At 39.2% G+C, this 13,323-nt stretch overlaps 1 protein-coding gene across 7 annotated transcripts in view; it reads right to left on the bottom strand.

Moving 5' to 3' along the window:
* Atf7ip2 (activating transcription factor 7 interacting protein 2) overlaps window positions 1–13,323 on the bottom strand; it is a 78,954-nt gene that overhangs the window by 65,380 nt on the left and 251 nt on the right. Inside the window, exon 1 of one of the 7 annotated variants that reach the window (XM_013518012.1) lies at window positions 13,305–13,323. The exons of 3 other annotated variants lie outside the window; for them this stretch is intronic. The gene's annotated coding sequence lies outside the window, so the exon portion shown is untranslated. 3 more of the 7 variants (XM_005391194.2, XM_005391195.2, XM_005391192.2) reach the window with 3 other exon arrangements.

The raw sequence follows: 13,323 nt of genomic DNA on the forward strand, positions 1-13,323 counted from the left end.
TCATTACAAGTTCAAGACCAGCATAGGCTACAAAGTGAGCTCAAGGCCAGCCTGAACTGCATAGTGAGACCCTGTCTCAAAAGCAAAAAACAAAAATGCATTTAATCATCTCTAGTTTCTGCAGTCCTAATGGTTTTGGTAATGCTGACAAATCCAAACCCAAATTCTTCTCTGATGAGAGTTAAGGCAAATTCTTAGTTACAAACCCTTGTAAAGATGAAAAAAATTAAACATTTCCAACATGTAACATTACAAAATAAACATTTCACTACAAAAGGTAAAAGTGAGGAATAGAAAGGAATGGGACTAAAATCTAGCAGGGAAATCATTAAATCCTATACCACCACATCCAGCGCCAGGGCAATCTATGGCAAGATGTTAACTATAAAAGGCTTTGGTGGTCCCACCATATAGCATTGCTGGTGGTTGTAGCCTTCATGCTTTTCTCTTGGGCCAATTTTGCTAAGGTGATCCATGGCTTCTCCAACTTTCTGAGGTCTGATCTCAACTTTTAACCTCATATTCTCATCTTCACACACTCATCTTTTAGGGTGCACACTGCCTGGTCTCCCAGGTCTTCTTTTGAAACCTGGGTGGAAGCCTTCCTGATCCCACAACTTTTGCATTTTGCATCTAATTAAAATTGGAATCATGTGAATGGCAACAAGGTCTCTTGCCAGGTGGGGCAGTAGCAAGGGTTCCTTCTCTCTTGACTGCAGGGGCAAAGTGCATGGACTGCTGAGCACTATGAATTCAATCTGGAGGAAGAAATGCCCTAGGCCACCACCATTCTGAAACATGGTGTCCTGGGGGGTTTTCTTTTCAAAGTAGTCTCTCACTTTTGCAGCCCTCAGGCTATCTTTTCTACTGGCCACTGCCAAAATACTCAGCATTTTAATGCTAATTATTTCAGCAACCAAGCTCTCTGTTCCATCTTTGCAGTCAGCAACTTTACTGAAGTTTCCTTTTGGGCTAACCTCAAAACTTCAGAAATCATTTTGTTAAGCCATCTGGTCTGGATTTTCACACTAAAGCTGTCTAAAAGCCCCAACAGCAGCCACACCACTGTGTCAATGTTAAACTGCATTAAAATTTCTTCCACCAAACTCACTAGTCCACCACCCTTAAGCTTTGTCATCTACAAAGTCTCAAGGCATGAGAAAGATACAGACTGAGAGTCCAACTGTCAATGCAGCCTTTTCCCCAGCTTAAAACTTCTGGGCCTAGTTTAGCAGTGGTGCATTCCTATCAGCATTCTGGTCTTCTGAGATCTGCACAGGATCTCCCATCAAGTTTGGCTCATAGCATTCCAGGGCTGCTTCTTCAGTTGGCATCTCTAAACCTTTCCAAAGTTCCAACAAGCCAACTCACAAGGCTAGGTAGTGTCACTGCAATAACCTTGTTCTCTAATACCAAAACCTGCCTTATTTTCTCATTCCTGGCACAAAATACCTGACACCTACAAATTAAAGGAAGGGTTTATTTTAGCTAAACTTCTGAGGTTTCAGTCCATAGTCTGCGGGCTCCAAGACAGGGCAGCATGACAGGCAGAAAGCAGCCAGCAGCATGCCTTCCTTTCCCTTTTCAATCCATTCAGGCTACAAGCCTATTGGCTGGTTGCCACCTAAACCCAGGGTGGGCCTTGCCATTATCCATGCACAGAACTGAGCTAAACTTATCAGCTACCTATGATATAACCATATCTCAAAAGCCTTACCTATGAATGCATGAGAATTTGGAGTAACTTCTATAAACCCTAACAAATGGCAAAGCTGACTAACATAATACCCCCAATTAACTCACTGTTAAAGTTGGAAAATACTAAATCAATGTAGTCTTCCACTGAAGGTGCTGCTTTGTATGGTGGTGCATACCTGTAATTCCAGCAATTTGGGAGGCTGAAGCAGGAGGATTACAAATTTGAGTCCAGCCTGGCCCATACTTAGCAAGAGACTGTCTCAAACAAACAAACAAACTAAATAAATAAATAAATACAGGGCTGGAGATATGGCTCAGTGCAAAGGCCCTGGGTTCAATCTCCACCACTGAAAAAGGTTCCAGTCAAACTCAACTGTAAAAAGAAAACATAAAGTGAATCACTATAAATTGAAAACTGCCTGTACATAAAAATAGAAATTTTGTTCATTGATGCTTTTCTTTTTCTAGACAGGTTCTTGTTACATAGTTTAATCTGGCATTGAACTATTATCTGAGGATGGCTTCAAAATTGAAGCCATCCTCCTACCTCAACCTCCCATGCATTGGGATTACAGATGAGCACCACGCTCAGTTGTACATTGATCGTGTATCTTGAAACTTCGTTGAATTTGTTCTTATTTTTGTAGATTAACATTTTTGTACATATTAGGTGATTATCTTCGGTCTGTAAGTTTCCTCTCTTTCCAATCTTGATGCTTTTATTTTTCTATTTTAATAGATCCTTTGATATACTGTTAAACTGGCCAGAGTGGTAATCTCCTTCCTAACATAGGAGGAAAACCTTCATTCATCTACCATAAAGTATGATATTACCTGCAAGATTTTACACAGATGCTTTTTAATAGGTTAAAGAAATTCCAAACTTCCTGTACTAAGGTGAGCATTTTTCATTACAAAAGGGTATACAACTTTTATGTCAAAAAAGTGCTTTTTAGAATCAGGATTCTGTGTCTTCATATTTTATTCTTATCAACATAGTGCAGTAATAGCTCTTTTTGTGTGTGTGCTGGGAATCAAATTCAGGACTTTGTACTTGCCAGGCAGGCACTTGTGCCACTGAGCTAGTATCTCCAGCCCCAGATTCTTGAATGGGACATCAACTTGCCATTCCTGGTTAAAATCACACTTGATAGCTTGGTGTATAATCTTTTCTCCACACCAATACTGCTGATATTTAATTACTAACATTTTTTGAGAATTTTCTCATTTTTATTCATAAAAGGTAACATTCTGTACTTTCGTGTGGTATCCTAGTCTCCTTTTGTTGTTAGAATAATACAGAATGATTTGAGAAGTGTTTCTTCTATTACTTTTACAAAGAATTTCTAAAGAATTGTTAATTTTAGCCAGGCACAGTGGCACATGCCTATAACCCCAGCACTTGGGAGGCTGAGACAGGAGGATTGCTGTAACTTCAAAGGCCAGCCTGAGCTACACAATGAGCTCAATCAAGGCCAGTCTGATTATATAGCAACACCGAGACTCAATAAAACCAAAACTAAAATTATTTTAAGCTGGGGATTTAGCTCAGCAGCACAGCGCCTGCATGGCAAGCGCAAGGTTGTAAGTTTGATCCCTGGTAATAGAAAAAAAACAAAAAAAATGAAAAAATAAAAGTTATTATTTTAAAAGATAATTGGAAAACTTAAATTATGGTGGAATTCATGAAGAAAGTCATGGGATTTCTGGTTTTTGTATCTGAATTGTAATTTGAGAAGTGTTTCTGCTATTACTTTTACAAAGAATTTGTGAAAAATCATTAATTTTAGCCAGGCATAGTGCCACATGCCTATACCCAGCACTTGGGAGCCTGAGACAGAAAGACTGCTGTGTAACTTCAAGGCCAGCCAGGCCAGCCTGATTATATAGCAAGACCCAGACTGAACAAATGTAAGACTAAAATATTTATTGTAAAAGACAAACAGCCAGATGTAGTGGCGCACACCTGTAATCCCAGCACTTGCCTGTAATCCCAGCACTCAGGAGGCTGAGGCAGGAGGACCACAGTGAGCTCGAGGCCTGCCTGCACTACAAAGTGAGTTCAAGGCCAGCCTGAGCTGCACAGTGAACTCCTGTCTCAAAGAGGAAAAAAAAAAAAAAAGATAAAAGAATTGGAAAATTTAAATGTATGGTGTAGTCATGGGATTTCTGGATTTTGTGCCCCAATTCAATGTTTTAACTTGTTACAAGCTTGTTTATATTTTCCTCATTCTAAGTTAGTTTGGGTAGTTTACGTCTTCATATGAATTTTTACATTTCATTAATTTAAAACCAGGACATATGTGTAGTTACTTTTCTCATTACAAAATCCCTGACACCCAAAGTTATAGGGAGAAATGTTCATTTAGCTCACAGTTTGTAGAGGTTTTAGTGCATATCAGCTGGCTCCAAGGCACAGTGGCACATGACAGAGGAGAGGAGCAACAGGTCAGGTGGCAGAAGGCACTAAAAGCAGCAAGAGCAAAAGTGGGAAACAAGTCTCTTTCTGTCTCTTATCTTATCGACTACTGGGACTAGGGTAGTACCAATTCAATCAGTGGACTGATCTAAGAATCACTTATCCTTAGTCCCAGCACAACACTATGAATCAGTCACAATCTACAGATTCAGCTGCCTCAAAATAAGCCACATCTAAAAGTACATGAGGCTTTGAAAGGACATCCAGACACAAACCATAGCAGCATACAACTGGACTGCTGTATAGTATTCCTTTATAGTATTTATAATTCCTTCAATTCACTGTTACTTTTAGTACACTGAATTTTCTCTCCCTTTGTTTTTCTTTGTTAAGCTAGCTAAATGTCAATCTTCTCAAAAACAAATTTTGGTTTATTTGTTTAAGAATATATACAGACATAGATATTGAATACAGTGTCCAAAGAATGTCTTGCTGAGGTGGTACATGATTGTAATCCCAGCTAAACGGGAAGCTGAGGCAGGAGGACTGAAAGTTTAAGCTAAGCCTGGACAACTAGGCAAGACTGTATCAAACAATTCTTTTCAATGGCATGGGATGTAACTCAATGGTATAGTGCCCCTGGGTTCCACTTTGAGTACAAAAAAATTCTCTTAAGCAGTTGGTTTACAATACTGTTCAAGTCATCTTTTTCTTGCTGATCTGTGTAGTTTCCTATTCATTATGAAAAGTGGTAGATTGGTGTCTCTCATTATCATCATTCAACTATGTATTTCAATTCTGTCAATGGTTCCTTTATATATTTTGGTGTGCTTTTCCTAGGTGCACATACAATTGTGAAAACTTCCTGGATAACTGACTTCTATTATAATATGTCCCTGTTTACATCTCTAACAATACTTTTAATTTCACTCTATTTTGTGCAGTATCAGTGTGGTAAATCTAGCTTTCTAATGATTGCTATTTTCATGATAAATCATTTTACACTCAAATTTTATCTTAGAATCTTACATGTTTCCTTTAGACAGTATATAGCTGGATTTTCCCACTCCAGTCTGACACTATTTAACTTGATTGTTTAATCCACTCATATTTGACATTTTTGATAGTTATATTTACGTCTTCCATTGTACTTTTAGTTTTATATGTATTGGATTTTCTCTATCCCTTTACTGACCTAGGTATCAGAATTTTATTGTCATTTTGACACTTAGTTCTGTTATGTAGAAAATACTCAGTGCTTTTTAAACTGACCACATCAATTAATTAATTAAATTTAGTTATAAATCAATAATTAGCTGAGGAGTTGGGACATTCCTATAATTCTATCACCCGGGAAGCAGAGTCAGGAAGATTGTGAGACTGAAATGAGCCTGGTCTACATGAAGTTCAAGGTTAGTCTTGACTATAGAGCAGGCCCTGTCTCCAAATGAACCAAAACAACAACAACAACAACAACAAAAACCAGTCAAACCAAACATAAAACTAATAGTTATAGTCTTTTCGATGTTAGGTGTCCGCAACTCCCAGGCCACAAACTCTTATCAGTCCAAGCACTTTTAGGAAACAGGCTATAAGGGAGGTAAGCAGCAAAGTTTCATCCGTATTTACAGATGTTCCCATTGCTCATATTGCTGGCTAAGCTTTGCCTGTTAGAGCAGTAGCCACATTAAATTCTCATAGGAGCATGAGCTCTGTAATGACCTACATTATGCACTTCTTATAAAAATTTAATGCTTCAACATCTGAAGTGGAGCCGAGGTAGTGATGCTAGTACTGGGGAGTGACTCCAAATACATATTAACCTTAGCAGACAGATTTGACTGCATAGACCATAATAAATAAAGTACTTGCAAATTCATATCAAAAGCCTATCAAAGAGTAACAAGGGACATTAAGCTGCATATGGGGGCAGGCTTTATAGCAAGTGAGGTGCTGCACTTCAATTATACAGCTACATTTGGGGACAAGGGTTAAATCAACACATTTCAGTTGATGCATAGCCCATTCATTTTATTTACCACTCTGTCTACACTTCTTTCCTGCATTGCACACTTGTCTCAGTCACAATTTTGGTAATCCCACAAGGTAATCCTAGCCAAAATAATCATCACTGGTGAGCTTGTTTGAAAAGGTGAAAGACTCCAAGAGATAACACAATGACTCAAAGACTGCAAACAAAAAGAAAACTGCATTTAACAGAAAATACCAAGAATCTTACTTACTTACTTATGGGTTTACTGCAACAGGTGACTGATATTCTACCAGCCCACTCTGTGCACATGTTCCTTGTTTAACGACCTACCTGTTTAACAACTAACTGGACTTACAACTTGTGTTTTTTGTTTTATTGTACAGTTCTTTATATCTGGTATAGAGCCTCAATGCCACTTTTTTGGGGTATGGTATACCTTTGTTTATACGGTACTATAATTTCTGTTGATTGTACTGTACAGTACAGTATCATAGTTTTTAACTTGTTACAAGCTTGTTTATATTTTCCTCATTCTAAGTTAGTTTGGGTAGTTTACGTCTTCATATGAATTTTTACATTTCATTAATTTAAAACCAGGACATATGTGTAGTTACTTTTCTCATTACAAAATACCTGACACCCAAAGTTATAGGGAGAAATCTACAGATTTTTGTTACACATTACAGAATTCCATGTAAGTTATGCAAATAAAAGCAAAGTCATCAAGTTGATGTTTTCACTGACCATTTCTTTGTTCTGAAAATTGCAATTTACATACTATACAGAATTCCTCATTTAGCAACTAATTCATTTAACAACCTAGCCTAAGGAATGTCTGTATAACATGTGCAGATTGGCCATCCAAACAAAGCCATGAAACTTTGAAAACTGCTTTGCTGTGTGGAGACCAAGCCCTCAGCATTAAGACAGCCTTTAGAGTTTTTCGAAGGAAAAATATGTGAACATAGAACAAAAGCAATTATCAAATGTATCTTTTACGGATCGTATCATTCCTTAGCAACTAGCTGCATTACTCAAGCTAAGAAGCCTGTCACTATAGGTGTCTACTGTTAAGGACATTTGCCATGAACTGTTCATAGAGGCTGCAATTCAAAAGGTGACACATGGTGCAAACCACTTGGGTCCCCTTCTGTCCCTCTCTCTGACAGAAGCTTTTCTTTCTCCCAATAAATATATTCTGCTCTTAGCCTCCGTTGTTCATAAAATTCATTGTTTGATTTTAGAGAACACGAACTTGTCCCAAATATCTTTCATGTTAGGAGTTTCTTTCTCCTATATCATTTGGAGCTCTTCCACCAAGATCATTGGATGGAGACTTTAAGCTACATGCCTACCCAAGATAAAAATGCTTCATGTCCACTGAGGACCTTTGGATAGATCCTCAGGAGAGTATCTCTGACTGCTGATCAACAACTACAACCCCCTTTGGCCTGAAGAAGCCACAGAAGTCATTGCCCATTATTCCTTCGTGGCAGTTCAGGTTACTTCTTCAGAGGGAGAATGTTGTAGGCAGCTGGGTTAGATAGCAATATTACAGGCAGTCAGACAGGGATAGGCCTGTCAAAGGAGCCATTATGGAAGATAAGATAGCTTGCAGCTGTGGGAGAGACAGGCACTTCCTTGTGGGCCAGACCTCAAGACAAAAGATTAAACAAATGCACCCACATACCTCCTAAAGGATGGACCTCAGGGATTGATATTCTAAATTGGTATCAATCACCTTGAAAAAGCCAGAAGAGTAATTAACCCAACCCCCTACAGGAAAAGCCCTTGCTCTGTATTCATGTCCACTTGCTACACGACTAGCTTTCCCATTTGATACCAATTTAATCAATTTTACCTGGGCAATTATGCTTATGATCTTATTGGTTGATCATAGTTTTGTCTCACCTCATGTCCACCTTGCGAGTTCCCATGTCTCCCACCTCAGACCTGCCTCACCTCATGATTTTGCTCTACAAAAATCCCTGGAAAGGGTAGGTTTCCTTGGCAACTCACTGGGTCCCCTTCTGTCCTTCTCTCTGACAGAAGCTTTCTTTCTCCCAAAAAATATATTCTGCTCTTAAAAATTAAAAGTGGCACATGGTCCTTTTTCCAGTAGCACCATATAACTAGATTAACTGATAAAATAGAAAATATTGGGGCACCACTGTTAGTGAGAATTAATGACTCACTGGCACACAACCCAGGTTGATGAGTGCAGTGATGCTGACAAGGCGACAATGTTTATTTTTGTAGGATGTATTTTTCAAGAGGATGTACATGAGGATATGTTATGTGTACTTTTTAACCAACCAAGACCATAGCTGCAGAACTAATCAAGTCTTTGATTACACATCAGGAAAACTAAAGTCACTTTATGTCTGTATATACACCAGTGGAACAACTGTCATGACTAGACAGCTTTCTGGTTTAACTACTCAGGTCTAACAGGATGCTTCTGAAGATGAGTCTACACACCGTGTTATCCATAGAGAAATGCTGGCTAGCTGAAAAATGTCCCCTGCACTTAATATTTTACATGATAATTATAATTATCAACCACATTACGGTGTATGTCATTAATTCATGTTTGTTCATGCAGCTCTGTAAAGGGATGAATGAAGAGTGCAAATGTCTTCTCTCATAGACAGAAATGAGATAGCTTTTTAAAGGTAGAACACTAGCCAGTTTTCAACTTACAAGAGCTATATCAGAGATTTCTTTTAGAAAAACTGACCACTGGTAGCACATTTCAGGGACACAGAATGGGTCATAAAACTTGCTAACTCATGTGACATACTGAACTTGTGCAAGGAACTCAATTTGATACTTCAAGGAAGAATCACAAATGTATTCAAAATGTCAGATAAAGCGTCTGCAGTTGAGGGCAAACCATAATTATGAAAGCGATGAATGAATTTTGGTGTATTTCATGCACTTCAAAAGTAGGGATTATGAAAGACAGAGTTAAGGCTTTCCTTTTCTAAGATGGTGCATGATCTACCTCAGCTTTCAAATGAGGTGCAGTACTACTTCCCAACTACAAAAGACACCCAAACTGGGAAAGAATGGATCCATGACCCGTTTGTGAATAAACCAGGCAGAACAACTTTGCCTGTGCTAGAAGCGGATAAAGTGCTTGAGATCCAAATTCCTTAAAAATATGTTTGAAACAACTTCAAATCTTTGTACAAATTCTTTAAAAATGTTTGAGACAACTTCAAATCTTTGCACATTCTAGATTAAAGTCAAGTCAGACTATGCTGAGATAGCCACAACAGCACTGGAAAACCTACTTCAACTTCTACTGTCCTATTCTTTGTGAAGCAGGATTTTCTGCCACAACAGCAAACAAAATGAAATTAAGGAATAGACTGGACATAAACAATTCACTCTGGGTGTCATTGTTGCCCATCATCCCCAGATGGAACTGTCCAGTTGCAGAACAATAAGCTTAGGGCTCCCACTGATTCTGCATTATAGTAAGTTATATAATTTCATTATAAGTTACAATGTAATAATAAGAGAAGCACACAAATATAATGCAATAGACAAGTTCTTGCTTAAGCTGCCAAGCTGGGCTCACACTTGTCATCCTCCTGCCTCAGCCTCCCAGGATGTTGGGGTTACAGGTGTGTGCCAATCTGCCTGTCTATTTGCTGGTATTGTAATTATTTCCTTCCACTAACTTTGGGTTTGATTTGCTGTTCTTATTCTAGCTAAAGCTAGCAAAGTGAAAACTTTAACTTTCTCTTTTCCAATAACTTTGTATTCAAAGCTACACCTGTTCTTCTGAACCCTGCTTTCACTGACTGAGCTCATAGATCTTTTTGTTGTTGTTATTTTTTTCCGGTACCGGGAATCGAACTCACGTCCTTGAGCTTGCCAGGCAGGTGCTGTGCCACTGAGCTAAATCCCCAGCCCCTGAGCTCATAGATCTTGATAAATCTCATCTAGTCATTCTCCTAGAAATATTTCCTAATCTTCAGTATAATTCTTTTTCTAATCATGGATTACAATGATACCTTGGTTGTCAAACTGAATTTATCCCAAATTTGTGTTCAAACACCAAAAGGTTCAAGAATTAACCACATCTGCCCCCAAAAGATATAATGGAAAACCATATAATTGGTTCTGAGGCCAAAAAATTACACTTGTAAATTCATTTTCCCAGGACTTTAACAAATTTTGCAATGATTTGTTTAACTCTATTATACTTAACAGTTTTCCTCTTAGCTTTACTACTGCTTGTATCACTTTCTTTGGAGCCACGATTACAATGTTACACAAATAAAGTGAAAAAAAAAAAAAAAAAACCCACAATGACCAATGTTTTTAAGGCACTAACACAACCACTCTATGTGGGCCACAGCAGCACTTAGACCCCTGTCAACCAAAGGGTGAGACAGGGAGAGAGAACACTATGATTCTGGATTTATCTACTTCTTTTAATGTAGTCATTGCTGTTTCTCTCATATGGTCTCGAAGCTATAGATATATAATGATTGTGCCATTTTTCTTCTCACACTATTCCTGTTAAAACTGATGGCCCCAAATGAAACATCTCTATTTTTAATATGCCTGTGTGTGTGTGTGTGTGTGTATGTGTTGGTGCTGGTGGTGGGGCCTGAACCCAGGGTCTTGTGCAAGCACCTTGCCAATGAACCACACGCCCCTAGTCCTCGACATCACAAGTTTGAGTCCTCTGGGTAACTTCGTAACCAGACTCAAAAAAAGGTCTGGGATGTAGCTCAGTGCTTTGGAAAGCCACAGAGTTATCCTCTGCTTTATAAAAAGCATCCAAGCAGGCCTTAGCAACTTTTGCCGTGGCTACCTCATAAACTTTTTCACTTCAGCAGCATTATATATAGCAGAGGCTCCCAGGTATATTAATAGAAATCACCCTATTTATTAAAGACATATAATGTCTAATTGTTAGTAAACATTTCCTAGAGTTCAAAAGTTACAGTACATCTGTTATCTTCTCTCCCTCTAAAATTGTTATTTCTCTCTAGACATTGTCTGACTAGTCTGCTTTCCTCAGATTGGTAAAGATGAAAAATAAAAGTCAATTGAAATGTATTTTAATAGTGTGGGTCCAGGTTTAAGCTTCAGACAGCAGAATAAGTAAATGATACAAAAGAATATGTGATGAGACAGAATACGGTTCTTTGCATTTTGTATTATCTCACTCAACCTATTAAGAATACTCATGCAGGGCTGGGGCTATCACTCAGCTGAACAGTGCCTGCCTGGCAAGCACAAGGTCCTGAGTTCAATTCCTAGTACCCCAAAAAATGAATACTCACGCATTTTAAAGCTAGAACAATTTTTAAAACTAATATCCAAATATTAAAATGGACTATACATCAAAGGAAATACATCTGGGTGGAATTTTTTTTTTTTTTTTTTTTTGCTTTTCTAAGACAGGGACTCACTATGTAGCCGAGGTCAGCCTAAAATTTGAGATCACTCTGCCTTAGCCTCCCAAGTACGAGGACTGCGGGAATGTACCACTGCATCTGTACAAACTTACCATAAAAGTACAATATCTGCACAGGTAAAAACTGAGACATCATCCAACAGTTTCATAATAAAACTCAAGCAAATATAGCAGAACTGAGGGCTGCAGTGAAGTACAGTGTCAAAGGGGTAAGCAGAGCAGGGCTTGGGGGCTCACACCTGTAATGCCAGCACCGGGGAGACTGAGGCAGGAGGGTCACTGCGAGTTCAAGGCCAACCCTGGCTATAAGTTGAACTCAAGGCCAGCCTGAACTGCATAGGGAGACTTTGTCTCAAAAAGACAAAAAGGGGGGGGGGGGGCGCGGCAGGGGACAAAATTCAAGATATATCTAGATTACACCAGTTATTTTTTTTTTTTTTTGAGACAGGGTCTCACCACATTCAGGCTAGCCTCAAACTCGCAGGGACCCTATGGCCTCAGTCACCCCAGTGCCGACATTACAGACATACGCCACTATGCCCAGCAAAGATCATACCAGGTCTTAAAAAGCATATACATCATTTCCAAGTAAAATCACTGCTCATGCACTGCTGTTGAGCCAGAAGTTAATTTTAGGATGTAGTCTGCGCATATCTGTAGATAAGACTTCAAGTGGATTAATTAAATTGAGGTCAGATTTTCAGCATTTCTAGAAATAACCTGAAATATAAACATGCTAAAATGAAAGCCTGTCACAAAAGCTGAATTCCAGCGATCAGTGCTTCATTCAGAAGCTGCATTTTTGTGTTTTCAATAGTTTTTCTGTTATCTAAAATATCTTTGCCTTGAGTATTCCTCATTTAATTTGCAAATATTTATGTTAATAGCCATTTATCTGGGGACAAGCAAATAACAAAATACTAACGAAAATACTAAGTCCAGTCACTATTTAGGTGGATATGACAATTTTTCTAACGTGAATTATTCAATGTAAGTGTCTTTCTTTTCAGATTGTTACTATATGTATATCTTAAGAGCAGAAATATCACATTGTAAATTAACAAGCAACTTGTATTGGCTTACTACGTTCTAAAGTTCATCTCGGTTTTCTCAGCAGCGTTTTAAGCAAAGACAGAGCAGTTATTGTTCTTTTTGCTTAGACACATCCTTGAAATTGCTTGCCAAAATCGACAAATGTGAGAGGGCCGATAAGAAAAATTGTTACCTTTTCCTTTCTCTCACATCCATAAAAAATAAGCTCTCAGCATTACATCAGAATATGCCTACATTGGTAAAGTCTGCGCTCCAAACTGGGCATAGTGGCGCACATATGCAATCCCAGCACGCTGGGAGGCCGAGGCAGGAGAATGGCAAATTCGAGCCGACCCTGGGCGACTACATTATTTAGTGAGACCCTCTCTCACAACAAAAAAAAATTTTTTAAAGGGCTTGAGATGTAGCTCAGGGCAAAGGTTCTGGGTCCAAAGATCATCCCAGGAACACGAAAAAAGAAAGCTGTGTCCCGGGCTCCTCCTTGTCATTCTGGCGTCTCCCCCAACACTGCGTACCCTCCCGCGGATCTACTGCTTCACAACCCCGGTCCAGGGCCAGCTAACTTCGGGCACCTGAGGGGCTCTCACGGAAAGGCGACCCGGACAACTCCAGGCCCCGGGGAGCAGACGACAGGGGCGGGCCGCCGCCGCCCCGGCCTCTGCACGCCCTGGGGCCAGAGCCCGGCGCTCACTCACCCGCGAGGCCGTCTCCGAG

This window comes from Chinchilla lanigera, unplaced genomic scaffold, assembly GCF_000276665.1.
Source record: "Chinchilla lanigera isolate Chin_1 unplaced genomic scaffold, ChiLan1.0 scaffold00041, whole genome shotgun sequence".
In the NCBI taxonomy this organism is placed as follows: Eukaryota; Metazoa; Chordata; class Mammalia; order Rodentia; family Chinchillidae; genus Chinchilla; species Chinchilla lanigera.